Here is a 27,874-nt window from a genome sequence, read left to right as displayed (position 1 = left end):
GCTTCCCAGGCAGTTGCCTACTGTGTTCCTCTTATGGCATGCACTAGACAACCAGAACAGCTACAGGAGGGAGTCACCTTTGTTCTCGGCGGTAGTTACATTATCACAAACTCGAGCAATTCCATTGGCGTCAGCTTCAAAACGAATGCATGCCGAAACCCGGGATCGAACCAGGGACCTTTAGATCTTCAGTCTAACGCTCTCCCAACTGAGCTATTTCGGCTGACGTGGAACGTCTCTGTTTTGTACGTCTTCGTTAACCTCTGCCTCGTCGCCAATTTCACAGTCGTCTTCGTCTATAAGACACAGGGACGCTGAAAGGCGAGCAGCAGATGCAGTGAAGCACCACACACATTTCTTCTGCTTCCATCATCGTAACAAGCAAACACGTCGACTCGATTCATGTAATATTGACTTCGCTGACGCTAGAAAACCGGTGCTATATCGATGCCACGTGCAACTCGTGTGCAGAGAACGAGACACAAGAAGGAGTGAGCCTCTCCACCGTGTGAGAGGCAGTATCTAGCAGATACACACGGTAAAACATTTGACTTGCGCTAGCTCATAAATTGCTACACGTCATCGTCTGCAAGCTAAAATGGACACATCTGCACTGCCCAGAGAGGCGACACTTGCACTGACACCTGGTGGACGGCTGCGAGACGAGGAGATGAGCTGTGGCTTCTGGGCGCGACTTTAGCGCTGCACCCTGTAGCCAAGAACACTGCACATTGCTGGCGACCCACGTGTTTAGTAGTGACGCAACCGCTAGGATGCAGCTGAACGTCCATCTTCTGTGAGCGAGAAAATTTTCGCAGTCGGCAGGACTCGAACCTGCGCTCCCAGAGGGAATCTGATTTCAAGTCAGACGCCTTAACCACTCGGCCACGACTGCCGGTGGCAAAAAGCGTCTTCCGACAAGTGAAAGTGCCACCTTGAGAAGCAATCCGATGGCAGAAAGCGCCTTGGCCTCACTCTTTTCTCTAGTGTTTCCATGGCCAGCACATTAGCCGTTACGAAAGTGTGTTAATTTTCGCCCAGGCAGAGGCTTGGACCCAACACCCTTTGGTTGAAAACCTAACGCTCTACCGACTGAGCTATCGTACAGCTGCGTGATGAGCGACTGATTCACATGTCGTAATTACTGGCTTATGGCTCCAATGGCGACTTCACCGACTTCCCACTGACGCACCGCTGACGCTAGTTTTCTGTCCTCTTAAGCGGTGGACATACTTGCAAGTAGCTGCGAGATCTTAAGAAAAGAAACGCTGCACCATTGCTTTTGCCGCACTCGAATGACTGAATTACGATTCTTAAAAAGAAATGAATGTTCGCTCTGTCCAAAACTTCCAAGCACATGTGTGTACTCACAAACTCGGCGTCGGCGCGAGAAAATGACGGGAGCGCACTCGTGGGCCTGCGACGGCTTTCTGCAGTCCCAGCGTCAGTGCGTGGTGAACCGGTAACCACAGGAAGCAGCGGCCGTCGCGGAACTCTGTATTCTTAGATTTTCGTCTTGTTGAGAGTGGCGTCATTGGTTTGCACCCGCGTTCATGCGTGTGAAAATATTTGCTCTTCTTTACGCAAAATCGCACGCAGCCGGTAGGACTCGAACCTACGCTCCCAGAGGGAATCTGATTTCGAGTCAGACGCCTTAACCACTCGGCCACGACTGCGCGGAGCGCGATCATCTCCCGTCACATGCAACTGCTACCGTTTAAAGCACTGTGGTGGCAGGAAACGGCGTAGTTACATTCTCTTCCGTAGTGTTTCCGCCGCTACTAGACGAATCACTACCAAAGCATTAAAATTTCCGCCCGGACAGGGATTTGAACCCTGGACCCTTAGGTTAAAAGCCTAATGCTCTACCGGCTGAGCTATCCGGGCTCACACGACGTTAGCAAACCTTCCACGATGCACAACTATACATTGACTCATGTCCTTTACTGTTGTGCAATCGCTGCATGGAGCCGTAACTAATAAAACGTCGCCTGGATGCTGTCTACAAACTTATCGTGCTAAGCTCGTAACAGACTATCGAAGAATACTGACACACGACGCAAAAACAAATTGCAGCAGTCGTTACGTCTCATGCGTTGGAGCAGAGGATTTACGTGTTTTGTTGACACTCACTGGGCAACTCGAAAATTCACAAGCATTTTGAATGCAATGTTTCCCACGTTTTCGCTCATTTCACAGTTCCGTTGGAGACGTTCTTCACGTCCTGACACAAAAAAGGGAACGCAGTCGGTAGCACATTTTTTTTTATTTTCTTGCTTCCCAGGCAGTTGCCTACTGTGTTCCTCTTATGGCATGCACTAGACAACCAGAACAGCTACAGGAGGGAGTCACCTTTGTTCTCGGCGGTAGTTACATTATCACAAACTCGAGCAATTCCATTGGCGTCAGCTTCAAAACGAATGCATGCCGAAACCCGGGATCGAACCAGGGACCTTTAGATCTTCAGTCTAACGCTCTCCCAACTGAGCTATTTCGGCTGACGTGGAACGTCTCTGTTTTGTACGTCTTCGTTAACCTCTGCCTCGTCGCCAATTTCACAGTCGTCTTCGTCTATAAGACACAGGGACGCTGAAAGGCGAGCAGCAGATGCAGTGAAGCACCACACACATTTCTTCTGCTTCCATCATCGTAACAAGCAAACACGTCGACTCGATTCATGTAATATTGACTTCGCTGACGCTAGAAAACCGGTGCTATATCGATGCCACGTGCAACTCGTGTGCAGAGAACGAGACACAAGAAGGAGTGAGCCTCTCCACCGTGTGAGAGGCAGTATCTAGCAGATACACACGGTAAAACATTTGACTTGCGCTAGCTCATAAATTGCTACACGTCATCGTCTGCAAGCTAAAATGGACACATCTGCACTGCCCAGAGAGGCGACACTTGCACTGACACCTGGTGGACGGCTGCGAGACGAGGAGATGAGCTGTGGCTTCTGGGCGCGACTTTAGCGCTGCACCCTGTAGCCAAGAACACTGCACATTGCTGGCGACCCACGTGTTTAGTAGTGACGCAACCGCTAGGATGCAGCTGAACGTCCATCTTCTGTGAGCGAGAAAATTTTCGCAGTCGGCAGGACTCGAACCTGCGCTCCCAGAGGGAATCTGATTTCAAGTCAGACGCCTTAACCACTCGGCCACGACTGCCGGTGGCAAAAAGCGTCTTCCGACAAGTGAAAGTGCCACCTTGAGAAGCAATCCGATGGCAGAAAGCGCCTTGGCCTCACTCTTTTCTCTAGTGTTTCCATGGCCAGCACATTAGCCGTTACGAAAGTGTGTTAATTTTCGCCCAGGCAGAGGCTTGGACCCAACACCCTTTGGTTGAAAACCTAACGCTCTACCGACTGAGCTATCGTACAGCTGCGTGATGAGCGACTGATTCACATGTCGTAATTACTGGCTTATGGCTCCAATGGCGACTTCACCGACTTCCCACTGACGCACCGCTGACGCTAGTTTTCTGTCCTCTTAAGCGGTGGACATACTTGCAAGTAGCTGCGAGATCTTAAGAAAAGAAACGCTGCACCATTGCTTTTGCCGCACTCGAATGACTGAATTACGATTCTTAAAAAGAAATGAATGTTCGCTCTGTCCAAAACTTCCAAGCACATGTGTGTACTCACAAACTCGGCGTCGGCGCGAGAAAATGACGGGAGCGCACTCGTGGGCCTGCGACGGCTTTCTGCAGTCCCAGCGTCAGTGCGTGGTGAACCGGTAACCACAGGAAGCAGCGGCCGTCGCGGAACTCTGTATTCTTAAATTTTCGTCTTGTTGAGAGTGGCGTCATTGGTTTGCACCCGCGTTCATGCGTGTGAAAATATTTGCTCTTCTTTACGCAAAATCGCACGCAGCCGGTAGGACTCGAACCTACGCTCCCAGAGGGAATCTGATTTCGAGTCAGACGCCTTAACCACTCGGCCACGACTGCGCGGAGCGCGATCATCTCCCGTCACATGCAACTGCTACCGTTTAAAGCACTGTGGTGGCAGGAAACGGCGTAGTTACATTCTCTTCCGTAGTGTTTCCGCCGCTACTAGACGAATCACTACCAAAGCATTAAAATTTCCGCCCGGACAGGGATTTGAACCCTGGACCCTTAGGTTAAAAGCCTAATGCTCTACCGGCTGAGCTATCCGGGCTCACACGACGTTAGCAAACCTTCCACGATGCACAACTATACATTGACTCATGTCCTTTACTGTTGTGCAATCGCTGCATGGAGCCGTAACTAATAAAACGTCGCCTGGATGCTGTCTACAAACTTATCGTGCTAAGCTCGTAACAGACTATCGAAGAATACTGACACACGACGCAAAAACAAATTGCAGCAGTCGTTACGTCTCATGCGTTGGAGCAGAGGATTTACGTGTTTTGTTGACACTCACTGGGCAACTCGAAAATTCACAAGCATTTTGAATGCAATGTTTCCCACGTTTTCGCTCATTTCACAGTTCCGTTGGAGACGTTCTTCACGTCCTGACACAAAAAAGGGAACGCAGTCGGTAGCACATTTTTTTTTATTTTCTTGCTTCCCAGGCAGTTGCCTACTGTGTTCCTCTTATGGCATGCACTAGACAACCAGAACAGCTACAGGAGGGAGTCACCTTTGTTCTCGGCGGTAGTTACATTATCACAAACTCGAGCAATTCCATTGGCGTCAGCTTCAAAACGAATGCATGCCGAAACCCGGGATCGAACCAGGGACCTTTAGATCTTCAGTCTAACGCTCTCCCAACTGAGCTATTTCGGCTGACGTGGAACGTCTCTGTTTTGTACGTCTTCGTTAACCTCTGCCTCGTCGCCAATTTCACAGTCGTCTTCGTCTATAAGACACAGGGACGCTGAAAGGCGAGCAGCAGATGCAGTGAAGCACCACACACATTTCTTCTGCTTCCATCATCGTAACAAGCAAACACGTCGACTCGATTCATGTAATATTGACTTCGCTGACGCTAGAAAACCGGTGCTATATCGATGCCACGTGCAACTCGTGTGCAGAGAACGAGACACAAGAAGGAGTGAGCCTCTCCACCGTGTGAGAGGCAGTATCTAGCAGATACACACGGTAAAACATTTGACTTGCGCTAGCTCATAAATTGCTACACGTCATCGTCTGCAAGCTAAAATGGACACATCTGCACTGCCCAGAGAGGCGACACTTGCACTGACACCTGGTGGACGGCTGCGAGACGAGGAGATGAGCTGTGGCTTCTGGGCGCGACTTTAGCGCTGCACCCTGTAGCCAAGAACACTGCACATTGCTGGCGACCCACGTGTTTAGTAGTGACGCAACCGCTAGGATGCAGCTGAACGTCCATCTTCTGTGAGCGAGAAAATTTTCGCAGTCGGCAGGACTCGAACCTGCGCTCCCAGAGGGAATCTGATTTCAAGTCAGACGCCTTAACCACTCGGCCACGACTGCCGGTGGCAAAAAGCGTCTTCCGACAAGTGAAAGTGCCACCTTGAGAAGCAATCCGATGGCAGAAAGCGCCTTGGCCTCACTCTTTTCTCTAGTGTTTCCATGGCCAGCACATTAGCCGTTACGAAAGTGTGTTAATTTTCGCCCAGGCAGAGGCTTGGACCCAACACCCTTTGGTTGAAAACCTAACGCTCTACCGACTGAGCTATCGTACAGCTGCGTGATGAGCGACTGATTCACATGTCGTAATTACTGGCTTATGGCTCCAATGGCGACTTCACCGACTTCCCGCTGACGCTAGTTTTCTGTCCTCTTAAGCGGTGGACATACTTGCAAGTAGCTGCGAGATCTTAAGAAAAGAAACGCTGCACCATTGCTTTTGCCGCACTCGAATGACTGAATTACGATTCTTAAAAAGAAATGAATGTTCGCTCTGTCCAAAACTTCCAAGCACATGTGTGTACTCACAAACTCGGCGTCGGCGCGAGAAAATGACGGGAGCGCACTCGTGGGCCTGCGACGGCTTTCTGCAGTCCCAGCGTCAGTGCGTGGTGAACCGGTAACCACAGGAAGCAGCGGCCGTCGCGGAACTCTGTATTCTTAGATTTTCGTCTTGTTGAGAGTGGCGTCATTGGTTTGCACCCGCGTTCATGCGTGTGAAAATATTTGCTCTTCTTTACGCAAAATCGCACGCAGCCGGTAGGACTCGAACCTACGCTCCCAGAGGGAATCTGATTTCGAGTCAGACGCCTTAACCACTCGGCCACGACTGCGCGGAGCGCGATCATCTCCCGTCACATGCAACTGCTACCGTTTAAAGCACTGTGGTGGCAGGAAACGGCGTAGTTACATTCTCTTCCGTAGTGTTTCCGCCGCTACTAGACGAATCACTACCAAAGCATTAAAATTTCCGCCCGGACAGGGATTTGAACCCTGGACCCTTAGGTTAAAAGCCTAATGCTCTACCGGCTGAGCTATCCGGGCTCACACGACGTTAGCAAACCTTCCACGATGCACAACTATACATTGACTCATGTCCTTTACTGTTGTGCAATCGCTGCATGGAGCCGTAACTAATAAAACGTCGCCTGGATGCTGTCTACAAACTTATCGTGCTAAGCTCGTAACAGACTATCGAAGAATACTGACACACGACGCAAAAACAAATTGCAGCAGTCGTTACGTCTCATGCGTTGGAGCAGAGGATTTACGTGTTTTGTTGACACTCACTGGGCAACTCGAAAATTCACAAGCATTTTGAATGCAATGTTTCCCACGTTTTCGCTCATTTCACAGTTCCGTTGGAGACGTTCTTCACGTCCTGACACAAAAAAGGGAACGCAGTCGGTAGCACATTTTTTTTTATTTTCTTGCTTCCCAGGCAGTTGCCTACTGTGTTCCTCTTATGGCATGCACTAGACAACCAGAACAGCTACAGGAGGGAGTCACCTTTGTTCTCGGCGGTAGTTACATTATCACAAACTCGAGCAATTCCATTGGCGTCAGCTTCAAAACGAATGCATGCCGAAACCCGGGATCGAACCAGGGACCTTTAGATCTTCAGTCTAACGCTCTCCCAACTGAGCTATTTCGGCTGACGTGGAACGTCTCTGTTTTGTACGTCTTCGTTAACCTCTGCCTCGTCGCCAATTTCACAGTCGTCTTCGTCTATAAGACACAGGGACGCTGAAAGGCGAGCAGCAGATGCAGTGAAGCACCACACACATTTCTTCTGCTTCCATCATCGTAACAAGCAAACACGTCGACTCGATTCATGTAATATTGACTTCGCTGACGCTAGAAAACCGGTGCTATATCGATGCCACGTGCAACTCGTGTGCAGAGAACGAGACACAAGAAGGAGTGAGCCTCTCCACCGTGTGAGAGGCAGTATCTAGCAGATACACACGGTAAAACATTTGACTTGCGCTAGCTCATAAATTGCTACACGTCATCGTCTGCAAGCTAAAATGGACACATCTGCACTGCCCAGAGAGGCGACACTTGCACTGACACCTGGTGGACGGCTGCGAGACGAGGAGATGAGCTGTGGCTTCTGGGCGCGACTTTAGCGCTGCACCCTGTAGCCAAGAACACTGCACATTGCTGGCGACCCACGTGTTTAGTAGTGACGCAACCGCTAGGATGCAGCTGAACGTCCATCTTCTGTGAGCGAGAAAATTTTCGCAGTCGGCAGGACTCGAACCTGCGCTCCCAGAGGGAATCTGATTTCAAGTCAGACGCCTTAACCACTCGGCCACGACTGCCGGTGGCAAAAAGCGTCTTCCGACAAGTGAAAGTGCCACCTTGAGAAGCAATCCGATGGCAGAAAGCGCCTTGGCCTCACTCTTTTCTCTAGTGTTTCCATGGCCAGCACATTAGCCGTTACGAAAGTGTGTTAATTTTCGCCCAGGCAGAGGCTTGGACCCAACACCCTTTGGTTGAAAACCTAACGCTCTACCGACTGAGCTATCGTACAGCTGCGTGATGAGCGACTGATTCACATGTCGTAATTACTGGCTTATGGCTCCAATGGCGACTTCACCGACTTCCCACTGACGCACCGCTGACGCTAGTTTTCTGTCCTCTTAAGCGGTGGACATACTTGCAAGTAGCTGCGAGATCTTAAGAAAAGAAACGCTGCACCATTGCTTTTGCCGCACTCGAATGACTGAATTACGATTCTTAAAAAGAAATGAATGTTCGCTCTGTCCAAAACTTCCAAGCACATGTGTGTACTCACAAACTCGGCGTCGGCGCGAGAAAATGACGGGAGCGCACTCGTGGGCCTGCGACGGCTTTCTGCAGTCCCAGCGTCAGTGCGTGGTGAACCGGTAACCACAGGAAGCAGCGGCCGTCGCGGAACTCTGTATTCTTAAATTTTCGTCTTGTTGAGAGTGGCGTCATTGGTTTGCACCCGCGTTCATGCGTGTGAAAATATTTGCTCTTCTTTACGCAAAATCGCACGCAGCCGGTAGGACTCGAACCTACGCTCCCAGAGGGAATCTGATTTCGAGTCAGACGCCTTAACCACTCGGCCACGACTGCGCGGAGCGCGATCATCTCCCGTCACATGCAACTGCTACCGTTTAAAGCACTGTGGTGGCAGGAAACGGCGTAGTTACATTCTCTTCCGTAGTGTTTCCGCCGCTACTAGACGAATCACTACCAAAGCATTAAAATTTCCGCCCGGACAGGGATTTGAACCCTGGACCCTTAGGTTAAAAGCCTAATGCTCTACCGGCTGAGCTATCCGGGCTCACACGACGTTAGCAAACCTTCCACGATGCACAACTATACATTGACTCATGTCCTTTACTGTTGTGCAATCGCTGCATGGAGCCGTAACTAATAAAACGTCGCCTGGATGCTGTCTACAAACTTATCGTGCTAAGCTCGTAACAGACTATCGAAGAATACTGACACACGACGCAAAAACAAATTGCAGCAGTCGTTACGTCTCATGCGTTGGAGCAGAGGATTTACGTGTTTTGTTGACACTCACTGGGCAACTCGAAAATTCACAAGCATTTTGAATGCAATGTTTCCCACGTTTTCGCTCATTTCACAGTTCCGTTGGAGACGTTCTTCACGTCCTGACACAAAAAAGGGAACGCAGTCGGTAGCACATTTTTTTTTATTTTCTTGCTTCCCAGGCAGTTGCCTACTGTGTTCCTCTTATGGCATGCACTAGACAACCAGAACAGCTACAGGAGGGAGTCACCTTTGTTCTCGGCGGTAGTTACATTATCACAAACTCGAGCAATTCCATTGGCGTCAGCTTCAAAACGAATGCATGCCGAAACCCGGGATCGAACCAGGGACCTTTAGATCTTCAGTCTAACGCTCTCCCAACTGAGCTATTTCGGCTGACGTGGAACGTCTCTGTTTTGTACGTCTTCGTTAACCTCTGCCTCGTCGCCAATTTCACAGTCGTCTTCGTCTATAAGACACAGGGACGCTGAAAGGCGAGCAGCAGATGCAGTGAAGCACCACACACATTTCTTCTGCTTCCATCATCGTAACAAGCAAACACGTCGACTCGATTCATGTAATATTGACTTCGCTGACGCTAGAAAACCGGTGCTATATCGATGCCACGTGCAACTCGTGTGCAGAGAACGAGACACAAGAAGGAGTGAGCCTCTCCACCGTGTGAGAGGCAGTATCTAGCAGATACACACGGTAAAACATTTGACTTGCGCTAGCTCATAAATTGCTACACGTCATCGTCTGCAAGCTAAAATGGACACATCTGCACTGCCCAGAGAGGCGACACTTGCACTGACACCTGGTGGACGGCTGCGAGACGAGGAGATGAGCTGTGGCTTCTGGGCGCGACTTTAGCGCTGCACCCTGTAGCCAAGAACACTGCACATTGCTGGCGACCCACGTGTTTAGTAGTGACGCAACCGCTAGGATGCAGCTGAACGTCCATCTTCTGTGAGCGAGAAAATTTTCGCAGTCGGCAGGACTCGAACCTGCGCTCCCAGAGGGAATCTGATTTCAAGTCAGACGCCTTAACCACTCGGCCACGACTGCCGGTGGCAAAAAGCGTCTTCCGACAAGTGAAAGTGCCACCTTGAGAAGCAATCCGATGGCAGAAAGCGCCTTGGCCTCACTCTTTTCTCTAGTGTTTCCATGGCCAGCACATTAGCCGTTACGAAAGTGTGTTAATTTTCGCCCAGGCAGAGGCTTGGACCCAACACCCTTTGGTTGAAAACCTAACGCTCTACCGACTGAGCTATCGTACAGCTGCGTGATGAGCGACTGATTCACATGTCGTAATTACTGGCTTATGGCTCCAATGGCGACTTCACCGACTTCCCACTGACGCACCGCTGACGCTAGTTTTCTGTCCTCTTAAGCGGTGGACATACTTGCAAGTAGCTGCGAGATCTTAAGAAAAGAAACGCTGCACCATTGCTTTTGCCGCACTCGAATGACTGAATTACGATTCTTAAAAAGAAATGAATGTTCGCTCTGTCCAAAACTTCCAAGCACATGTGTGTACTCACAAACTCGGCGTCGGCGCGAGAAAATGACGGGAGCGCACTCGTGGGCCTGCGACGGCTTTCTGCAGTCCCAGCGTCAGTGCGTGGTGAACCGGTAACCACAGGAAGCAGCGGCCGTCGCGGAACTCTGTATTCTTAGATTTTCGTCTTGTTGAGAGTGGCGTCATTGGTTTGCACCCGCGTTCATGCGTGTGAAAATATTTGCTCTTCTTTACGCAAAATCGCACGCAGCCGGTAGGACTCGAACCTACGCTCCCAGAGGGAATCTGATTTCGAGTCAGACGCCTTAACCACTCGGCCACGACTGCGCGGAGCGCGATCATCTCCCGTCACATGCAACTGCTACCGTTTAAAGCACTGTGGTGGCAGGAAACGGCGTAGTTACATTCTCTTCCGTAGTGTTTCCGCCGCTACTAGACGAATCACTACCAAAGCATTAAAATTTCCGCCCGGACAGGGATTTGAACCCTGGACCCTTAGGTTAAAAGCCTAATGCTCTACCGGCTGAGCTATCCGGGCTCACACGACGTTAGCAAACCTTCCACGATGCACAACTATACATTGACTCATGTCCTTTACTGTTGTGCAATCGCTGCATGGAGCCGTAACTAATAAAACGTCGCCTGGATGCTGTCTACAAACTTATCGTGCTAAGCTCGTAACAGACTATCGAAGAATACTGACACACGACGCAAAAACAAATTGCAGCAGTCGTTACGTCTCATGCGTTGGAGCAGAGGATTTACGTGTTTTGTTGACACTCACTGGGCAACTCGAAAATTCACAAGCATTTTGAATGCAATGTTTCCCACGTTTTCGCTCATTTCACAGTTCCGTTGGAGACGTTCTTCACGTCCTGACACAAAAAAGGGAACGCAGTCGGTAGCACATTTTTTTTTATTTTCTTGCTTCCCAGGCAGTTGCCTACTGTGTTCCTCTTATGGCATGCACTAGACAACCAGAACAGCTACAGGAGGGAGTCACCTTTGTTCTCGGCGGTAGTTACATTATCACAAACTCGAGCAATTCCATTGGCGTCAGCTTCAAAACGAATGCATGCCGAAACCCGGGATCGAACCAGGGACCTTTAGATCTTCAGTCTAACGCTCTCCCAACTGAGCTATTTCGGCTGACGTGGAACGTCTCTGTTTTGTACGTCTTCGTTAACCTCTGCCTCGTCGCCAATTTCACAGTCGTCTTCGTCTATAAGACACAGGGACGCTGAAAGGCGAGCAGCAGATGCAGTGAAGCACCACACACATTTCTTCTGCTTCCATCATCGTAACAAGCAAACACGTCGACTCGATTCATGTAATATTGACTTCGCTGACGCTAGAAAACCGGTGCTATATCGATGCCACGTGCAACTCGTGTGCAGAGAACGAGACACAAGAAGGAGTGAGCCTCTCCACCGTGTGAGAGGCAGTATCTAGCAGATACACACGGTAAAACATTTGACTTGCGCTAGCTCATAAATTGCTACACGTCATCGTCTGCAAGCTAAAATGGACACATCTGCACTGCCCAGAGAGGCGACACTTGCACTGACACCTGGTGGACGGCTGCGAGACGAGGAGATGAGCTGTGGCTTCTGGGCGCGACTTTAGCGCTGCACCCTGTAGCCAAGAACACTGCACATTGCTGGCGACCCACGTGTTTAGTAGTGACGCAACCGCTAGGATGCAGCTGAACGTCCATCTTCTGTGAGCGAGAAAATTTTCGCAGTCGGCAGGACTCGAACCTGCGCTCCCAGAGGGAATCTGATTTCAAGTCAGACGCCTTAACCACTCGGCCACGACTGCCGGTGGCAAAAAGCGTCTTCCGACAAGTGAAAGTGCCACCTTGAGAAGCAATCCGATGGCAGAAAGCGCCTTGGCCTCACTCTTTTCTCTAGTGTTTCCATGGCCAGCACATTAGCCGTTACGAAAGTGTGTTAATTTTCGCCCAGGCAGAGGCTTGGACCCAACACCCTTTGGTTGAAAACCTAACGCTCTACCGACTGAGCTATCGTACAGCTGCGTGATGAGCGACTGATTCACATGTCGTAATTACTGGCTTATGGCTCCAATGGCGACTTCACCGACTTCCCGCTGACGCTAGTTTTCTGTCCTCTTAAGCGGTGGACATACTTGCAAGTAGCTGCGAGATCTTAAGAAAAGAAACGCTGCACCATTGCTTTTGCCGCACTCGAATGACTGAATTACGATTCTTAAAAAGAAATGAATGTTCGCTCTGTCCAAAACTTCCAAGCACATGTGTGTACTCACAAACTCGGCGTCGGCGCGAGAAAATGACGGGAGCGCACTCGTGGGCCTGCGACGGCTTTCTGCAGTCCCAGCGTCAGTGCGTGGTGAACCGGTAACCACAGGAAGCAGCGGCCGTCGCGGAACTCTGTATTCTTAGATTTTCGTCTTGTTGAGAGTGGCGTCATTGGTTTGCACCCGCGTTCATGCGTGTGAAAATATTTGCTCTTCTTTACGCAAAATCGCACGCAGCCGGTAGGACTCGAACCTACGCTCCCAGAGGGAATCTGATTTCGAGTCAGACGCCTTAACCACTCGGCCACGACTGCGCGGAGCGCGATCATCTCCCGTCACATGCAACTGCTACCGTTTAAAGCACTGTGGTGGCAGGAAACGGCGTAGTTACATTCTCTTCCGTAGTGTTTCCGCCGCTACTAGACGAATCACTACCAAAGCATTAAAATTTCCGCCCGGACAGGGATTTGAACCCTGGACCCTTAGGTTAAAAGCCTAATGCTCTACCGGCTGAGCTATCCGGGCTCACACGACGTTAGCAAACCTTCCACGATGCACAACTATACATTGACTCATGTCCTTTACTGTTGTGCAATCGCTGCATGGAGCCGTAACTAATAAAACGTCGCCTGGATGCTGTCTACAAACTTATCGTGCTAAGCTCGTAACAGACTATCGAAGAATACTGACACACGACGCAAAAACAAATTGCAGCAGTCGTTACGTCTCATGCGTTGGAGCAGAGGATTTACGTGTTTTGTTGACACTCACTGGGCAACTCGAAAATTCACAAGCATTTTGAATGCAATGTTTCCCACGTTTTCGCTCATTTCACAGTTCCGTTGGAGACGTTCTTCACGTCCTGACACAAAAAAGGGAACGCAGTCGGTAGCACATTTTTTTTTATTTTCTTGCTTCCCAGGCAGTTGCCTACTGTGTTCCTCTTATGGCATGCACTAGACAACCAGAACAGCTACAGGAGGGAGTCACCTTTGTTCTCGGCGGTAGTTACATTATCACAAACTCGAGCAATTCCATTGGCGTCAGCTTCAAAACGAATGCATGCCGAAACCCGGGATCGAACCAGGGACCTTTAGATCTTCAGTCTAACGCTCTCCCAACTGAGCTATTTCGGCTGACGTGGAACGTCTCTGTTTTGTACGTCTTCGTTAACCTCTGCCTCGTCGCCAATTTCACAGTCGTCTTCGTCTATAAGACACAGGGACGCTGAAAGGCGAGCAGCAGATGCAGTGAAGCACCACACACATTTCTTCTGCTTCCATCATCGTAACAAGCAAACACGTCGACTCGATTCATGTAATATTGACTTCGCTGACGCTAGAAAACCGGTGCTATATCGATGCCACGTGCAACTCGTGTGCAGAGAACGAGACACAAGAAGGAGTGAGCCTCTCCACCGTGTGAGAGGCAGTATCTAGCAGATACACACGGTAAAACATTTGACTTGCGCTAGCTCATAAATTGCTACACGTCATCGTCTGCAAGCTAAAATGGACACATCTGCACTGCCCAGAGAGGCGACACTTGCACTGACACCTGGTGGACGGCTGCGAGACGAGGAGATGAGCTGTGGCTTCTGGGCGCGACTTTAGCGCTGCACCCTGTAGCCAAGAACACTGCACATTGCTGGCGACCCACGTGTTTAGTAGTGACGCAACCGCTAGGATGCAGCTGAACGTCCATCTTCTGTGAGCGAGAAAATTTTCGCAGTCGGCAGGACTCGAACCTGCGCTCCCAGAGGGAATCTGATTTCAAGTCAGACGCCTTAACCACTCGGCCACGACTGCCGGTGGCAAAAAGCGTCTTCCGACAAGTGAAAGTGCCACCTTGAGAAGCAATCCGATGGCAGAAAGCGCCTTGGCCTCACTCTTTTCTCTAGTGTTTCCATGGCCAGCACATTAGCCGTTACGAAAGTGTGTTAATTTTCGCCCAGGCAGAGGCTTGGACCCAACACCCTTTGGTTGAAAACCTAACGCTCTACCGACTGAGCTATCGTACAGCTGCGTGATGAGCGACTGATTCACATGTCGTAATTACTGGCTTATGGCTCCAATGGCGACTTCACCGACTTCCCACTGACGCACCGCTGACGCTAGTTTTCTGTCCTCTTAAGCGGTGGACATACTTGCAAGTAGCTGCGAGATCTTAAGAAAAGAAACGCTGCACCATTGCTTTTGCCGCACTCGAATGACTGAATTACGATTCTTAAAAAGAAATGAATGTTCGCTCTGTCCAAAACTTCCAAGCACATGTGTGTACTCACAAACTCGGCGTCGGCGCGAGAAAATGACGGGAGCGCACTCGTGGGCCTGCGACGGCTTTCTGCAGTCCCAGCGTCAGTGCGTGGTGAACCGGTAACCACAGGAAGCAGCGGCCGTCGCGGAACTCTGTATTCTTAGATTTTCGTCTTGTTGAGAGTGGCGTCATTGGTTTGCACCCGCGTTCATGCGTGTGAAAATATTTGCTCTTCTTTACGCAAAATCGCACGCAGCCGGTAGGACTCGAACCTACGCTCCCAGAGGGAATCTGATTTCGAGTCAGACGCCTTAACCACTCGGCCACGACTGCGCGGAGCGCGATCATCTCCCGTCACATGCAACTGCTACCGTTTAAAGCACTGTGGTGGCAGGAAACGGCGTAGTTACATTCTCTTCCGTAGTGTTTCCGCCGCTACTAGACGAATCACTACCAAAGCATTAAAATTTCCGCCCGGACAGGGATTTGAACCCTGGACCCTTAGGTTAAAAGCCTAATGCTCTACCGGCTGAGCTATCCGGGCTCACACGACGTTAGCAAACCTTCCACGATGCACAACTATACATTGACTCATGTCCTTTACTGTTGTGCAATCGCTGCATGGAGCCGTAACTAATAAAACGTCGCCTGGATGCTGTCTACAAACTTATCGTGCTAAGCTCGTAACAGACTATCGAAGAATACTGACACACGACGCAAAAACAAATTGCAGCAGTCGTTACGTCTCATGCGTTGGAGCAGAGGATTTACGTGTTTTGTTGACACTCACTGGGCAACTCGAAAATTCACAAGCATTTTGAATGCAATGTTTCCCACGTTTTCGCTCATTTCACAGTTCCGTTGGAGACGTTCTTCACGTCCTGACACAAAAAAGGGAACGCAGTCGGTAGCACATTTTTTTTTATTTTCTTGCTTCCCAGGCAGTTGCCTACTGTGTTCCTCTTATGGCATGCACTAGACAACCAGAACAGCTACAGGAGGGAGTCACCTTTGTTCTCGGCGGTAGTTACATTATCACAAACTCGAGCAATTCCATTGGCGTCAGCTTCAAAACGAATGCATGCCGAAACCCGGGATCGAACCAGGGACCTTTAGATCTTCAGTCTAACGCTCTCCCAACTGAGCTATTTCGGCTGACGTGGAACGTCTCTGTTTTGTACGTCTTCGTTAACCTCTGCCTCGTCGCCAATTTCACAGTCGTCTTCGTCTATAAGACACAGGGACGCTGAAAGGCGAGCAGCAGATGCAGTGAAGCACCACACACATTTCTTCTGCTTCCATCATCGTAACAAGCAAACACGTCGACTCGATTCATGTAATATTGACTTCGCTGACGCTAGAAAACCGGTGCTATATCGATGCCACGTGCAACTCGTGTGCAGAGAACGAGACACAAGAAGGAGTGAGCCTCTCCACCGTGTGAGAGGCAGTATCTAGCAGATACACACGGTAAAACATTTGACTTGCGCTAGCTCATAAATTGCTACACGTCATCGTCTGCAAGCTAAAATGGACACATCTGCACTGCCCAGAGAGGCGACACTTGCACTGACACCTGGTGGACGGCTGCGAGACGAGGAGATGAGCTGTGGCTTCTGGGCGCGACTTTAGCGCTGCACCCTGTAGCCAAGAACACTGCACATTGCTGGCGACCCACGTGTTTAGTAGTGACGCAACCGCTAGGATGCAGCTGAACGTCCATCTTCTGTGAGCGAGAAAATTTTCGCAGTCGGCAGGACTCGAACCTGCGCTCCCAGAGGGAATCTGATTTCAAGTCAGACGCCTTAACCACTCGGCCACGACTGCCGGTGGCAAAAAGCGTCTTCCGACAAGTGAAAGTGCCACCTTGAGAAGCAATCCGATGGCAGAAAGCGCCTTGGCCTCACTCTTTTCTCTAGTGTTTCCATGGCCAGCACATTAGCCGTTACGAAAGTGTGTTAATTTTCGCCCAGGCAGAGGCTTGGACCCAACACCCTTTGGTTGAAAACCTAACGCTCTACCGACTGAGCTATCGTACAGCTGCGTGATAAGCGACTGATTCACATGTCGTAATTACTGGCTTATGGCTCCAATGGCGACTTCACCGACTTCCCGCTGACGCTAGTTTTCTGTCCTCTTAAGCGGTGGACATACTTGCAAGTAGCTGCGAGATCTTAAGAAAAGAAACGCTGCACCATTGCTTTTGCCGCACTCGAATGACTGAATTACGATTCTTAAAAAGAAATGAATGTTCGCTCTGTCCAAAACTTCCAAGCACATGTGTGTACTCACAAACTCGGCGTCGGCGCGAGAAAATGACGGGAGCGCACTCGTGGGCCTGCGACGGCTTTCTGCAGTCCCAGCGTCAGTGCGTGGTGAACCGGTAACCACAGGAAGCAGCGGCCGTCGCGGAACTCTGTATTCTTAGATTTTCGTCTTGTTGAGAGTGGCGTCATTGGTTTGCACCCGCGTTCATGCGTGTGAAAATATTTGCTCTTCTTTACGCAAAATCGCACGCAGCCGGTAGGACTCGAACCTACGCTCCCAGAGGGAATCTGATTTCGAGTCAGACGCCTTAACCACTCGGCCACGACTGCGCGGAGCGCGATCATCTCCCGTCACATGCAACTGCTACCGTTTAAAGCACTGTGGTGGCAGGAAACGGCGTAGTTACATTCTCTTCCGTAGTGTTTCCGCCGCTACTAGACGAATCACTACCAAAGCATTAAAATTTCCGCCCGGACAGGGATTTGAACCCTGGACCCTTAGGTTAAAAGCCTAATGCTCTACCGGCTGAGCTATCCGGGCTCACACGACGTTAGCAAACCTTCCACGATGCACAACTATACATTGACTCATGTCCTTTACTGTTGTGCAATCGCTGCATGGAGCCGTAACTAATAAAACGTCGCCTGGATGCTGTCTACAAACTTATCGTGCTAAGCTCGTAACAGACTATCGAAGAATACTGACACACGACGCAAAAACAAATTGCAGCAGTCGTTACGTCTCATGCGTTGGAGCAGAGGATTTACGTGTTTTGTTGACACTCACTGGGCAACTCGAAAATTCACAAGCATTTTGAATGCAATGTTTCCCACGTTTTCGCTCATTTCACAGTTCCGTTGGAGACGTTCTTCACGTCCTGACACAAAAAAGGGAACGCAGTCGGTAGCACATTTTTTTTTATTTTCTTGCTTCCCAGGCAGTTGCCTACTGTGTTCCTCTTATGGCATGCACTAGACAACCAGAACAGCTACAGGAGGGAGTCACCTTTGTTCTCGGCGGTAGTTACATTATCACAAACTCGAGCAATTCCATTGGCGTCAGCTTCAAAACGAATGCATGCCGAAACCCGGGATCGAACCAGGGACCTTTAGATCTTCAGTCTAACGCTCTCCCAACTGAGCTATTTCGGCTGACGTGGAACGTCTCTGTTTTGTACGTCTTCGTTAACCTCTGCCTCGTCGCCAATTTCACAGTCGTCTTCGTCTATAAGACACAGGGACGCTGAAAGGCGAGCAGCAGATGCAGTGAAGCACCACACACATTTCTTCTGCTTCCATCATCGTAACAAGCAAACACGTCGACTCGATTCATGTAATATTGACTTCGCTGACGCTAGAAAACCGGTGCTATATCGATGCCACGTGCAACTCGTGTGCAGAGAACGAGACACAAGAAGGAGTGAGCCTCTCCACCGTGTGAGAGGCAGTATCTAGCAGATACACACGGTAAAACATTTGACTTGCGCTAGCTCATAAATTGCTACACGTCATCGTCTGCAAGCTAAAATGGACACATCTGCACTGCCCAGAGAGGCGACACTTGCACTGACACCTGGTGGACGGCTGCGAGACGAGGAGATGAGCTGTGGCTTCTGGGCGCGACTTTAGCGCTGCACCCTGTAGCCAAGAACACTGCACATTGCTGGCGACCCACGTGTTTAGTAGTGACGCAACCGCTAGGATGCAGCTGAACGTCCATCTTCTGTGAGCGAGAAAATTTTCGCAGTCGGCAGGACTCGAACCTGCGCTCCCAGAGGGAATCTGATTTCAAGTCAGACGCCTTAACCACTCGGCCACGACTGCCGGTGGCAAAAAGCGTCTTCCGACAAGTGAAAGTGCCACCTTGAGAAGCAATCCGATGGCAGAAAGCGCCTTGGCCTCACTCTTTTCTCTAGTGTTTCCATGGCCAGCACATTAGCCGTTACGAAAGTGTGTTAATTTTCGCCCAGGCAGAGGCTTGGACCCAACACCCTTTGGTTGAAAACCTAACGCTCTACCGACTGAGCTATCGTACAGCTGCGTGATGAGCGACTGATTCACATGTCGTAATTACTGGCTTATGGCTCCAATGGCGACTTCACCGACTTCCCACTGACGCACCGCTGACGCTAGTTTTCTGTCCTCTTAAGCGGTGGACATACTTGCAAGTAGCTGCGAGATCTTAAGAAAAGAAACGCTGCACCATTGCTTTTGCCGCACTCGAATGACTGAATTACGATTCTTAAAAAGAAATGAATGTTCGCTCTGTCCAAAACTTCCAAGCACATGTGTGTACTCACAAACTCGGCGTCGGCGCGAGAAAATGACGGGAGCGCACTCGTGGGCCTGCGACGGCTTTCTGCAGTCCCAGCGTCAGTGCGTGGTGAACCGGTAACCACAGGAAGCAGCGGCCGTCGCGGAACTCTGTATTCTTAAATTTTCGTCTTGTTGAGAGTGGCGTCATTGGTTTGCACCCGCGTTCATGCGTGTGAAAATATTTGCTCTTCTTTACGCAAAATCGCACGCAGCCGGTAGGACTCGAACCTACGCTCCCAGAGGGAATCTGATTTCGAGTCAGACGCCTTAACCACTCGGCCACGACTGCGCGGAGCGCGATCATCTCCCGTCACATGCAACTGCTACCGTTTAAAGCACTGTGGTGGCAGGAAACGGCGTAGTTACATTCTCTTCCGTAGTGTTTCCGCCGCTACTAGACGAATCACTACCAAAGCATTAAAATTTCCGCCCGGACAGGGATTTGAACCCTGGACCCTTAGGTTAAAAGCCTAATGCTCTACCGGCTGAGCTATCCGGGCTCACACGACGTTAGCAAACCTTCCACGATGCACAACTATACATTGACTCATGTCCTTTACTGTTGTGCAATCGCTGCATGGAGCCGTAACTAATAAAACGTCGCCTGGATGCTGTCTACAAACTTATCGTGCTAAGCTCGTAACAGACTATCGAAGAATACTGACACACGACGCAAAAACAAATTGCAGCAGTCGTTACGTCTCATGCGTTGGAGCAGAGGATTTACGTGTTTTGTTGACACTCACTGGGCAACTCGAAAATTCACAAGCATTTTGAATGCAATGTTTCCCACGTTTTCGCTCATTTCACAGTTCCGTTGGAGACGTTCTTCACGTCCTGACACAAAAAAGGGAACGCAGTCGGTAGCACATTTTTTTTTATTTTCTTGCTTCCCAGGCAGTTGCCTACTGTGTTCCTCTTATGGCATGCACTAGACAACCAGAACAGCTACAGGAGGGAGTCACCTTTGTTCTCGGCGGTAGTTACATTATCACAAACTCGAGCAATTCCATTGGCGTCAGCTTCAAAACGAATGCATGCCGAAACCCGGGATCGAACCAGGGACCTTTAGATCTTCAGTCTAACGCTCTCCCAACTGAGCTATTTCGGCTGACGTGGAACGTCTCTGTTTTGTACGTCTTCGTTAACCTCTGCCTCGTCGCCAATTTCACAGTCGTCTTCGTCTATAAGACACAGGGACGCTGAAAGGCGAGCAGCAGATGCAGTGAAGCACCACACACATTTCTTCTGCTTCCATCATCGTAACAAGCAAACACGTCGACTCGATTCATGTAATATTGACTTCGCTGACGCTAGAAAACCGGTGCTATATCGATGCCACGTGCAACTCGTGTGCAGAGAACGAGACACAAGAAGGAGTGAGCCTCTCCACCGTGTGAGAGGCAGTATCTAGCAGATACACACGGTAAAACATTTGACTTGCGCTAGCTCATAAATTGCTACACGTCATCGTCTGCAAGCTAAAATGGACACATCTGCACTGCCCAGAGAGGCGACACTTGCACTGACACCTGGTGGACGGCTGCGAGACGAGGAGATGAGCTGTGGCTTCTGGGCGCGACTTTAGCGCTGCACCCTGTAGCCAAGAACACTGCACATTGCTGGCGACCCACGTGTTTAGTAGTGACGCAACCGCTAGGATGCAGCTGAACGTCCATCTTCTGTGAGCGAGAAAATTTTCGCAGTCGGCAGGACTCGAACCTGCGCTCCCAGAGGGAATCTGATTTCAAGTCAGACGCCTTAACCACTCGGCCACGACTGCCGGTGGCAAAAAGCGTCTTCCGACAAGTGAAAGTGCCACCTTGAGAAGCAATCCGATGGCAGAAAGCGCCTTGGCCTCACTCTTTTCTCTAGTGTTTCCATGGCCAGCACATTAGCCGTTACGAAAGTGTGTTAATTTTCGCCCAGGCAGAGGCTTGGACCCAACACCCTTTGGTTGAAAACCTAACGCTCTACCGACTGAGCTATCGTACAGCTGCGTGATGAGCGACTGATTCACATGTCGTAATTACTGGCTTATGGCTCCAATGGCGACTTCACCGACTTCCCACTGACGCACCGCTGACGCTAGTTTTCTGTCCTCTTAAGCGGTGGACATACTTGCAAGTAGCTGCGAGATCTTAAGAAAAGAAACGCTGCACCATTGCTTTTGCCGCACTCGAATGACTGAATTACGATTCTTAAAAAGAAATGAATGTTCGCTCTGTCCAAAACTTCCAAGCACATGTGTGTACTCACAAACTCGGCGTCGGCGCGAGAAAATGACGGGAGCGCACTCGTGGGCCTGCGACGGCTTTCTGCAGTCCCAGCGTCAGTGCGTGGTGAACCGGTAACCACAGGAGGCAGCGGCCGTCGCGGAACTCTGTATTCTTAGATTTTCGTCTTGTTGAGAGTGGCGTCATTGGTTTGCACCCGCGTTCATGCGTGTGAAAATATTTGCTCTTCTTTACGCAAAATCGCACGCAGCCGGTAGGACTCGAACCTACGCTCCCAGAGGGAATCTGATTTCGAGTCAGACGCCTTAACCACTCGGCCACGACTGCGCGGAGCGCGATCATCTCCCGTCACATGCAACTGCTACCGTTTAAAGCACTGTGGTGGCAGGAAACGGCGTAGTTACATTCTCTTCCGTAGTGTTTCCGCCGCTACTAGACGAATCACTACCAAAGCATTAAAATTTCCGCCCGGACAGGGATTTGAACCCTGGACCCTTAGGTTAAAAGCCTAATGCTCTACCGGCTGAGCTATCCGGGCTCACACGACGTTAGCAAACCTTCCACGATGCACAACTATACATTGACTCATGTCCTTTACTGTTGTGCAATCGCTGCATGGAGCCGTAACTAATAAAACGTCGCCTGGATGCTGTCTACAAACTTATCGTGCTAAGCTCGTAACAGACTATCGAAGAATACTGACACACGACGCAAAAACAAATTGCAGCAGTCGTTACGTCTCATGCGTTGGAGCAGAGGATTTACGTGTTTTGTTGACACTCACTGGGCAACTCGAAAATTCACAAGCATTTTGAATGCAATGTTTCCCACGTTTTCGCTCATTTCACAGTTCCGTTGGAGACGTTCTTCACGTCCTGACACAAAAAAGGGAACGCAGTCGGTAGCACATTTTTTTTTATTTTCTTGCTTCCCAGGCAGTTGCCTACTGTGTTCCTCTTATGGCATGCACTAGACAACCAGAACAGCTACAGGAGGGAGTCACCTTTGTTCTCGGCGGTAGTTACATTATCACAAACTCGAGCAATTCCATTGGCGTCAGCTTCAAAACGAATGCATGCCGAAACCCGGGATCGAACCAGGGACCTTTAGATCTTCAGTCTAACGCTCTCCCAACTGAGCTATTTCGGCTGACGTGGAACGTCTCTGTTTTGTACGTCTTCGTTAACCTCTGCCTCGTCGCCAATTTCACAGTCGTCTTCGTCTATAAGACACAGGGACGCTGAAAGGCGAGCAGCAGATGCAGTGAAGCACCACACACATTTCTTCTGCTTCCATCATCGTAACAAGCAAACACGTCGACTCGATTCATGTAATATTGACTTCGCTGACGCTAGAAAACCGGTGCTATATCGATGCCACGTGCAACTCGTGTGCAGAGAACGAGACACAAGAAGGAGTGAGCCTCTCCACCGTGTGAGAGGCAGTATCTAGCAGATACACACGGTAAAACATTTGACTTGCGCTAGCTCATAAATTGCTACACGTCATCGTCTGCAAGCTAAAATGGACACATCTGCACTGCCCAGAGAGGCGACACTTGCACTGACACCTGGTGGACGGCTGCGAGACGAGGAGATGAGCTGTGGCTTCTGGGCGCGACTTTAGCGCTGCACCCTGTAGCCAAGAACACTGCACATTGCTGGCGACCCACGTGTTTAGTAGTGACGCAACCGCTAGGATGCAGCTGAACGTCCATCTTCTGTGAGCGAGAAAATTTTCGCAGTCGGCAGGACTCGAACCTGCGCTCCCAGAGGGAATCTGATTTCAAGTCAGACGCCTTAACCACTCGGCCACGACTGCCGGTGGCAAAAAGCGTCTTCCGACAAGTGAAAGTGCCACCTTGAGAAGCAATCCGATGGCAGAAAGCGCCTTGGCCTCACTCTTTTCTCTAGTGTTTCCATGGCCAGCACATTAGCCGTTACGAAAGTGTGTTAATTTTCGCCCAGGCAGAGGCTTGGACCCAACACCCTTTGGTTGAAAACCTAACGCTCTACCGACTGAGCTATCGTACAGCTGCGTGATGAGCGACTGATTCACATGTCGTAATTACTGGCTTATGGCCCCAATGGCGACTTCACCGACTTCCCGCTGACGCTAGTTTTCTGTCCTCTTAAGCGGTGGACATACTTGCAAGTAGCTGCGAGATCTTAAGAAAAGAAACGCTGCACCATTGCTTTTGCCGCACTCGAATGACTGAATTACGATTCTTAAAAAGAAATGAATGTTCGCTCTGTCCAAAACTTCCAAGCACATGTGTGTACTCACAAACTCGGCGTCGGCGCGAGAAAATGACGGGAGCGCACTCGTGGGCCTGCGACGGCTTTCTGCAGTCCCAGCGTCAGTGCGTGGTGAACCGGTAACCACAGGAAGCAGCGGCCGTCGCGGAACTCTGTATTCTTAGATTTTCGTCTTGTTGAGAGTGGCGTCATTGGTTTGCACCCGCGTTCATGCGTGTGAAAATATTTGCTCTTCTTTACGCAAAATCGCACGCAGCCGGTAGGACTCGAACCTACGCTCCCAGAGGGAATCTGATTTCGAGTCAGACGCCTTAACCACTCGGCCACGACTGCGCGGAGCGCGATCATCTCCCGTCACATGCAACTGCTACCGTTTAAAGCACTGTGGTGGCAGGAAACGGCGTAGTTACATTCTCTTCCGTAGTGTTTCCGCCGCTACTAGACGAATCACTACCAAAGCATTAAAATTTCCGCCCGGACAGGGATTTGAACCCTGGACCCTTAGGTTAAAAGCCTAATGCTCTACCGGCTGAGCTATCCGGGCTCACACGACGTTAGCAAACCTTCCACGATGCACAACTATACATTGACTCATGTCCTTTACTGTTGTGCAATCGCTGCATGGAGCCGTAACTAATAAAACGTCGCCTGGATGCTGTCTACAAACTTATCGTGCTAAGCTCGTAACAGACTATCGAAGAATACTGACACACGACGCAAAAACAAATTGCAGCAGTCGTTACGTCTCATGCGTTGGAGCAGAGGATTTACGTGTTTTGTTGACACTCACTGGGCAACTCGAAAATTCACAAGCATTTTGAATGCAATGTTTCCCACGTTTTCGCTCATTTCACAGTTCCGTTGGAGACGTTCTTCACGTCCTGACACAAAAAAGGGAACGCAGTCGGTAGCACATTTTTTTTTATTTTCTTGCTTCCCAGGCAGTTGCCTACTGTGTTCCTCTTATGGCATGCACTAGACAACCAGAACAGCTACAGGAGGGAGTCACCTTTGTTCTCGGCGGTAGTTACATTATCACAAACTCGAGCAATTCCATTGGCGTCAGCTTCAAAACGAATGCATGCCGAAACCCGGGATCGAACCAGGGACCTTTAGATCTTCAGTCTAACGCTCTCCCAACTGAGCTATTTCGGCTGACGTGGAACGTCTCTGTTTTGTACGTCTTCGTTAACCTCTGCCTCGTCGCCAATTTCACAGTCGTCTTCGTCTATAAGACACAGGGACGCTGAAAGGCGAGCAGCAGATGCAGTGAAGCACCACACACATTTCTTCTGCTTCCATCATCGTAACAAGCAAACACGTCGACTCGATTCATGTAATATTGACTTCGCTGACGCTAGAAAACCGGTGCTATATCGATGCCACGTGCAACTCGTGTGCAGAGAACGAGACACAAGAAGGAGTGAGCCTCTCCACCGTGTGAGAGGCAGTATCTAGCAGATACACACGGTAAAACATTTGACTTGCGCTAGCTCATAAATTGCTACACGTCATCGTCTGCAAGCTAAAATGGACACATCTGCACTGCCCAGAGAGGCGACACTTGCACTGACACCTGGTGGACGGCTGCGAGACGAGGAGATGAGCTGTGGCTTCTGGGCGCGACTTTAGCGCTGCACCCTGTAGCCAAGAACACTGCACATTGCTGGCGACCCACGTGTTTAGTAGTGACGCAACCGCTAGGATGCAGCTGAACGTCCATCTTCTGTGAGCGAGAAAATTTTCGCAGTCGGCAGGACTCGAACCTGCGCTCCCAGAGGGAATCTGATTTCAAGTCAGACGCCTTAACCACTCGGCCACGACTGCCGGTGGCAAAAAGCGTCTTCCGACAAGTGAAAGTGCCACCTTGAGAAGCAATCCGATGGCAGAAAGCGCCTTGGCCTCACTCTTTTCTCTAGTGTTTCCATGGCCAGCACATTAGCCGTTACGAAAGTGTGTTAATTTTCGCCCAGGCAGAGGCTTGGACCCAACACCCTTTGGTTGAAAACCTAACGCTCTACCGACTGAGCTATCGTACAGCTGCGTGATGAGCGACTGATTCACATGTCGTAATTACTGGCTTATGGCTCCAATGGCGACTTCACCGACTTCCCACTGACGCACCGCTGACGCTAGTTTTCTGTCCTCTTAAGCGGTGGACATACTTGCAAGTAGCTGCGAGATCTTAAGAAAAGAAACGCTGCACCATTGCTTTTGCCGCACTCGAATGACTGAATTACGATTCTTAAAAAGAAATGAATGTTCGCTCTGTCCAAAACTTCCAAGCACATGTGTGTACTCACAAACTCGGCGTCGGCGCGAGAAAATGACGGGAGCGCACTCGTGGGCCTGCGACGGCTTTCTGCAGTCCCAGCGTCAGTGCGTGGTGAACCGGTAACCACAGGAAGCAGCGGCCGTCGCGGAACTCTGTATTCTTAGATTTTCGTCTTGTTGAGAGTGGCGTCATTGGTTTGCACCCGCGTTCATGCGTGTGAAAATATTTGCTCTTCTTTACGCAAAATCGCACGCAGCCGGTAGGACTCGAACCTACGCTCCCAGAGGGAATCTGATTTCGAGTCAGACGCCTTAACCACTCGGCCACGACTGCGCGGAGCGCGATCATCTCCCGTCACATGCAACTGCTACCGTTTAAAGCACTGTGGTGGCAGGAAACGGCGTAGTTACATTCTCTTCCGTAGTGTTTCCGCCGCTACTAGACGAATCACTACCAAAGCATTAAAATTTCCGCCCGGACAGGGATTTGAACCCTGGACCCTTAGGTTAAAAGCCTAATGCTCTACCGGCTGAGCTATCCGGGCTCACACGACGTTAGCAAACCTTCCACGATGCACAACTATACATTGACTCATGTCCTTTACTGTTGTGCAATCGCTGCATGGAGCCGTAACTAATAAAACGTCGCCTGGATGCTGTCTACAAACTTATCGTGCTAAGCTCGTAACAGACTATCGAAGAATACTGACACACGACGCAAAAACAAATTGCAGCAGTCGTTACGTCTCATGCGTTGGAGCAGAGGATTTACGTGTTTTGTTGACACTCACTGGGCAACTCGAAAATTCACAAGCATTTTGAATGCAATGTTTCCCACGTTTTCGCTCATTTCACAGTTCCGTTGGAGACGTTCTTCACGTCCTGACACAAAAAAGGGAACGCAGTCGGTAGCACATTTTTTTTTATTTTCTTGCTTCCCAGGCAGTTGCCTACTGTGTTCCTCTTATGGCATGCACTAGACAACCAGAACAGCTACAGGAGGGAGTCACCTTTGTTCTCGGCGGTAGTTACATTATCACAAACTCGAGCAATTCCATTGGCGTCAGCTTCAAAACGAATGCATGCCGAAACCCGGGATCGAACCAGGGACCTTTAGATCTTCAGTCTAACGCTCTCCCAACTGAGCTATTTCGGCTGACGTGGAACGTCTCTGTTTTGTACGTCTTCGTTAACCTCTGCCTCGTCGCCAATTTCACAGTCGTCTTCGTCTATAAGACACAGGGACGCTGAAAGGCGAGCAGCAGATGCAGTGAAGCACCACACACATTTCTTCTGCTTCCATCATCGTAACAAGCAAACACGTCGACTCGATTCATGTAATATTGACTTCGCTGACGCTAGAAAACCGGTGCTATATCGATGCCACGTGCAACTCGTGTGCAGAGAACGAGACACAAGAAGGAGTGAGCCTCTCCACCGTGTGAGAGGCAGTATCTAGCAGATACACACGGTAAAACATTTGACTTGCGCTAGCTCATAAATTGCTACACGTCATCGTCTGCAAGCTAAAATGGACACATCTGCACTGCC

The 27,874-nt window shown here is 50.1% G+C and overlaps 49 non-coding genes across 49 annotated transcripts; all 49 read right to left on the bottom strand.

The window, feature by feature from the left end:
- Positions 1-150: 150 nt before the first annotated feature.
- Trnaf-gaa (transfer RNA phenylalanine (anticodon GAA)) lies at positions 151-223 on the bottom strand. The gene has a single exon. It is a non-coding gene; the product is annotated as a tRNA-Phe (tRNA).
- Positions 224-813: 590 nt separating this feature from the next.
- On the bottom strand, positions 814-895 carry Trnas-uga (transfer RNA serine (anticodon UGA)). The gene has a single exon. It is a non-coding gene; the product is annotated as a tRNA-Ser (tRNA).
- Positions 896-1,594: 699 nt separating this feature from the next.
- Positions 1,595-1,676, bottom strand: Trnas-cga (transfer RNA serine (anticodon CGA)). Its single transcript has one exon. It is a non-coding gene; the product is annotated as a tRNA-Ser (tRNA).
- Positions 1,677-1,814: 138 nt separating this feature from the next.
- On the bottom strand, positions 1,815-1,887 carry Trnak-uuu (transfer RNA lysine (anticodon UUU)). The gene has a single exon. It is a non-coding gene; the product is annotated as a tRNA-Lys (tRNA).
- A 538-nt stretch (positions 1,888-2,425) lies between these two features.
- Trnaf-gaa (transfer RNA phenylalanine (anticodon GAA)) lies at positions 2,426-2,498 on the bottom strand. Its single transcript has one exon. It is a non-coding gene; the product is annotated as a tRNA-Phe (tRNA).
- Positions 2,499-3,088: 590 nt separating this feature from the next.
- Trnas-uga (transfer RNA serine (anticodon UGA)) lies at positions 3,089-3,170 on the bottom strand. Its single transcript has one exon. It is a non-coding gene; the product is annotated as a tRNA-Ser (tRNA).
- Positions 3,171-3,869: 699 nt separating this feature from the next.
- Positions 3,870-3,951, bottom strand: Trnas-cga (transfer RNA serine (anticodon CGA)). Its single transcript has one exon. It is a non-coding gene; the product is annotated as a tRNA-Ser (tRNA).
- Positions 3,952-4,089: 138 nt separating this feature from the next.
- On the bottom strand, positions 4,090-4,162 carry Trnak-uuu (transfer RNA lysine (anticodon UUU)). Its single transcript has one exon. It is a non-coding gene; the product is annotated as a tRNA-Lys (tRNA).
- A 538-nt stretch (positions 4,163-4,700) lies between these two features.
- Positions 4,701-4,773, bottom strand: Trnaf-gaa (transfer RNA phenylalanine (anticodon GAA)). The gene has a single exon. It is a non-coding gene; the product is annotated as a tRNA-Phe (tRNA).
- Positions 4,774-5,363: 590 nt separating this feature from the next.
- Positions 5,364-5,445, bottom strand: Trnas-uga (transfer RNA serine (anticodon UGA)). The gene has a single exon. It is a non-coding gene; the product is annotated as a tRNA-Ser (tRNA).
- Positions 5,446-6,133: 688 nt separating this feature from the next.
- Trnas-cga (transfer RNA serine (anticodon CGA)) lies at positions 6,134-6,215 on the bottom strand. Its single transcript has one exon. It is a non-coding gene; the product is annotated as a tRNA-Ser (tRNA).
- A 138-nt stretch (positions 6,216-6,353) lies between these two features.
- On the bottom strand, positions 6,354-6,426 carry Trnak-uuu (transfer RNA lysine (anticodon UUU)). The gene has a single exon. It is a non-coding gene; the product is annotated as a tRNA-Lys (tRNA).
- A 538-nt stretch (positions 6,427-6,964) lies between these two features.
- On the bottom strand, positions 6,965-7,037 carry Trnaf-gaa (transfer RNA phenylalanine (anticodon GAA)). Its single transcript has one exon. It is a non-coding gene; the product is annotated as a tRNA-Phe (tRNA).
- A 590-nt stretch (positions 7,038-7,627) lies between these two features.
- Positions 7,628-7,709, bottom strand: Trnas-uga (transfer RNA serine (anticodon UGA)). Its single transcript has one exon. It is a non-coding gene; the product is annotated as a tRNA-Ser (tRNA).
- A 699-nt stretch (positions 7,710-8,408) lies between these two features.
- On the bottom strand, positions 8,409-8,490 carry Trnas-cga (transfer RNA serine (anticodon CGA)). Its single transcript has one exon. It is a non-coding gene; the product is annotated as a tRNA-Ser (tRNA).
- Positions 8,491-8,628: 138 nt separating this feature from the next.
- On the bottom strand, positions 8,629-8,701 carry Trnak-uuu (transfer RNA lysine (anticodon UUU)). The gene has a single exon. It is a non-coding gene; the product is annotated as a tRNA-Lys (tRNA).
- Positions 8,702-9,239: 538 nt separating this feature from the next.
- On the bottom strand, positions 9,240-9,312 carry Trnaf-gaa (transfer RNA phenylalanine (anticodon GAA)). Its single transcript has one exon. It is a non-coding gene; the product is annotated as a tRNA-Phe (tRNA).
- Positions 9,313-9,902: 590 nt separating this feature from the next.
- On the bottom strand, positions 9,903-9,984 carry Trnas-uga (transfer RNA serine (anticodon UGA)). The gene has a single exon. It is a non-coding gene; the product is annotated as a tRNA-Ser (tRNA).
- Positions 9,985-10,683: 699 nt separating this feature from the next.
- Trnas-cga (transfer RNA serine (anticodon CGA)) lies at positions 10,684-10,765 on the bottom strand. Its single transcript has one exon. It is a non-coding gene; the product is annotated as a tRNA-Ser (tRNA).
- Positions 10,766-10,903: 138 nt separating this feature from the next.
- Positions 10,904-10,976, bottom strand: Trnak-uuu (transfer RNA lysine (anticodon UUU)). Its single transcript has one exon. It is a non-coding gene; the product is annotated as a tRNA-Lys (tRNA).
- A 538-nt stretch (positions 10,977-11,514) lies between these two features.
- Positions 11,515-11,587, bottom strand: Trnaf-gaa (transfer RNA phenylalanine (anticodon GAA)). The gene has a single exon. It is a non-coding gene; the product is annotated as a tRNA-Phe (tRNA).
- Positions 11,588-12,177: 590 nt separating this feature from the next.
- On the bottom strand, positions 12,178-12,259 carry Trnas-uga (transfer RNA serine (anticodon UGA)). Its single transcript has one exon. It is a non-coding gene; the product is annotated as a tRNA-Ser (tRNA).
- Positions 12,260-12,947: 688 nt separating this feature from the next.
- Trnas-cga (transfer RNA serine (anticodon CGA)) lies at positions 12,948-13,029 on the bottom strand. The gene has a single exon. It is a non-coding gene; the product is annotated as a tRNA-Ser (tRNA).
- Positions 13,030-13,167: 138 nt separating this feature from the next.
- Positions 13,168-13,240, bottom strand: Trnak-uuu (transfer RNA lysine (anticodon UUU)). The gene has a single exon. It is a non-coding gene; the product is annotated as a tRNA-Lys (tRNA).
- Positions 13,241-13,778: 538 nt separating this feature from the next.
- Trnaf-gaa (transfer RNA phenylalanine (anticodon GAA)) lies at positions 13,779-13,851 on the bottom strand. The gene has a single exon. It is a non-coding gene; the product is annotated as a tRNA-Phe (tRNA).
- A 590-nt stretch (positions 13,852-14,441) lies between these two features.
- Positions 14,442-14,523, bottom strand: Trnas-uga (transfer RNA serine (anticodon UGA)). The gene has a single exon. It is a non-coding gene; the product is annotated as a tRNA-Ser (tRNA).
- A 699-nt stretch (positions 14,524-15,222) lies between these two features.
- Trnas-cga (transfer RNA serine (anticodon CGA)) lies at positions 15,223-15,304 on the bottom strand. The gene has a single exon. It is a non-coding gene; the product is annotated as a tRNA-Ser (tRNA).
- A 138-nt stretch (positions 15,305-15,442) lies between these two features.
- On the bottom strand, positions 15,443-15,515 carry Trnak-uuu (transfer RNA lysine (anticodon UUU)). Its single transcript has one exon. It is a non-coding gene; the product is annotated as a tRNA-Lys (tRNA).
- Positions 15,516-16,053: 538 nt separating this feature from the next.
- Positions 16,054-16,126, bottom strand: Trnaf-gaa (transfer RNA phenylalanine (anticodon GAA)). Its single transcript has one exon. It is a non-coding gene; the product is annotated as a tRNA-Phe (tRNA).
- Positions 16,127-16,716: 590 nt separating this feature from the next.
- Positions 16,717-16,798, bottom strand: Trnas-uga (transfer RNA serine (anticodon UGA)). Its single transcript has one exon. It is a non-coding gene; the product is annotated as a tRNA-Ser (tRNA).
- A 688-nt stretch (positions 16,799-17,486) lies between these two features.
- Positions 17,487-17,568, bottom strand: Trnas-cga (transfer RNA serine (anticodon CGA)). The gene has a single exon. It is a non-coding gene; the product is annotated as a tRNA-Ser (tRNA).
- A 138-nt stretch (positions 17,569-17,706) lies between these two features.
- Positions 17,707-17,779, bottom strand: Trnak-uuu (transfer RNA lysine (anticodon UUU)). The gene has a single exon. It is a non-coding gene; the product is annotated as a tRNA-Lys (tRNA).
- Positions 17,780-18,317: 538 nt separating this feature from the next.
- On the bottom strand, positions 18,318-18,390 carry Trnaf-gaa (transfer RNA phenylalanine (anticodon GAA)). Its single transcript has one exon. It is a non-coding gene; the product is annotated as a tRNA-Phe (tRNA).
- Positions 18,391-18,980: 590 nt separating this feature from the next.
- Positions 18,981-19,062, bottom strand: Trnas-uga (transfer RNA serine (anticodon UGA)). The gene has a single exon. It is a non-coding gene; the product is annotated as a tRNA-Ser (tRNA).
- Positions 19,063-19,761: 699 nt separating this feature from the next.
- Positions 19,762-19,843, bottom strand: Trnas-cga (transfer RNA serine (anticodon CGA)). Its single transcript has one exon. It is a non-coding gene; the product is annotated as a tRNA-Ser (tRNA).
- A 138-nt stretch (positions 19,844-19,981) lies between these two features.
- On the bottom strand, positions 19,982-20,054 carry Trnak-uuu (transfer RNA lysine (anticodon UUU)). The gene has a single exon. It is a non-coding gene; the product is annotated as a tRNA-Lys (tRNA).
- Positions 20,055-20,592: 538 nt separating this feature from the next.
- Trnaf-gaa (transfer RNA phenylalanine (anticodon GAA)) lies at positions 20,593-20,665 on the bottom strand. The gene has a single exon. It is a non-coding gene; the product is annotated as a tRNA-Phe (tRNA).
- Positions 20,666-21,255: 590 nt separating this feature from the next.
- On the bottom strand, positions 21,256-21,337 carry Trnas-uga (transfer RNA serine (anticodon UGA)). Its single transcript has one exon. It is a non-coding gene; the product is annotated as a tRNA-Ser (tRNA).
- A 699-nt stretch (positions 21,338-22,036) lies between these two features.
- On the bottom strand, positions 22,037-22,118 carry Trnas-cga (transfer RNA serine (anticodon CGA)). The gene has a single exon. It is a non-coding gene; the product is annotated as a tRNA-Ser (tRNA).
- Positions 22,119-22,256: 138 nt separating this feature from the next.
- Trnak-uuu (transfer RNA lysine (anticodon UUU)) lies at positions 22,257-22,329 on the bottom strand. The gene has a single exon. It is a non-coding gene; the product is annotated as a tRNA-Lys (tRNA).
- Positions 22,330-22,867: 538 nt separating this feature from the next.
- On the bottom strand, positions 22,868-22,940 carry Trnaf-gaa (transfer RNA phenylalanine (anticodon GAA)). Its single transcript has one exon. It is a non-coding gene; the product is annotated as a tRNA-Phe (tRNA).
- Positions 22,941-23,530: 590 nt separating this feature from the next.
- Trnas-uga (transfer RNA serine (anticodon UGA)) lies at positions 23,531-23,612 on the bottom strand. The gene has a single exon. It is a non-coding gene; the product is annotated as a tRNA-Ser (tRNA).
- Positions 23,613-24,300: 688 nt separating this feature from the next.
- On the bottom strand, positions 24,301-24,382 carry Trnas-cga (transfer RNA serine (anticodon CGA)). Its single transcript has one exon. It is a non-coding gene; the product is annotated as a tRNA-Ser (tRNA).
- A 138-nt stretch (positions 24,383-24,520) lies between these two features.
- On the bottom strand, positions 24,521-24,593 carry Trnak-uuu (transfer RNA lysine (anticodon UUU)). Its single transcript has one exon. It is a non-coding gene; the product is annotated as a tRNA-Lys (tRNA).
- A 538-nt stretch (positions 24,594-25,131) lies between these two features.
- On the bottom strand, positions 25,132-25,204 carry Trnaf-gaa (transfer RNA phenylalanine (anticodon GAA)). Its single transcript has one exon. It is a non-coding gene; the product is annotated as a tRNA-Phe (tRNA).
- A 590-nt stretch (positions 25,205-25,794) lies between these two features.
- Trnas-uga (transfer RNA serine (anticodon UGA)) lies at positions 25,795-25,876 on the bottom strand. Its single transcript has one exon. It is a non-coding gene; the product is annotated as a tRNA-Ser (tRNA).
- Positions 25,877-26,575: 699 nt separating this feature from the next.
- Trnas-cga (transfer RNA serine (anticodon CGA)) lies at positions 26,576-26,657 on the bottom strand. Its single transcript has one exon. It is a non-coding gene; the product is annotated as a tRNA-Ser (tRNA).
- A 138-nt stretch (positions 26,658-26,795) lies between these two features.
- Positions 26,796-26,868, bottom strand: Trnak-uuu (transfer RNA lysine (anticodon UUU)). The gene has a single exon. It is a non-coding gene; the product is annotated as a tRNA-Lys (tRNA).
- Positions 26,869-27,406: 538 nt separating this feature from the next.
- On the bottom strand, positions 27,407-27,479 carry Trnaf-gaa (transfer RNA phenylalanine (anticodon GAA)). The gene has a single exon. It is a non-coding gene; the product is annotated as a tRNA-Phe (tRNA).
- Between the last annotated feature and the right edge of the window lie 395 nt (positions 27,480-27,874).

The sequence above is a fragment of the Schistocerca nitens genome, chromosome 4 (genome assembly GCF_023898315.1).
Source record: "Schistocerca nitens isolate TAMUIC-IGC-003100 chromosome 4, iqSchNite1.1, whole genome shotgun sequence".
Classification (NCBI taxonomy): domain Eukaryota; kingdom Metazoa; phylum Arthropoda; class Insecta; order Orthoptera; family Acrididae; genus Schistocerca; species Schistocerca nitens.
Note: the sequence above shows the minus strand (reverse complement) of the source record. Positions and strands in the feature narration are given on the sequence as shown.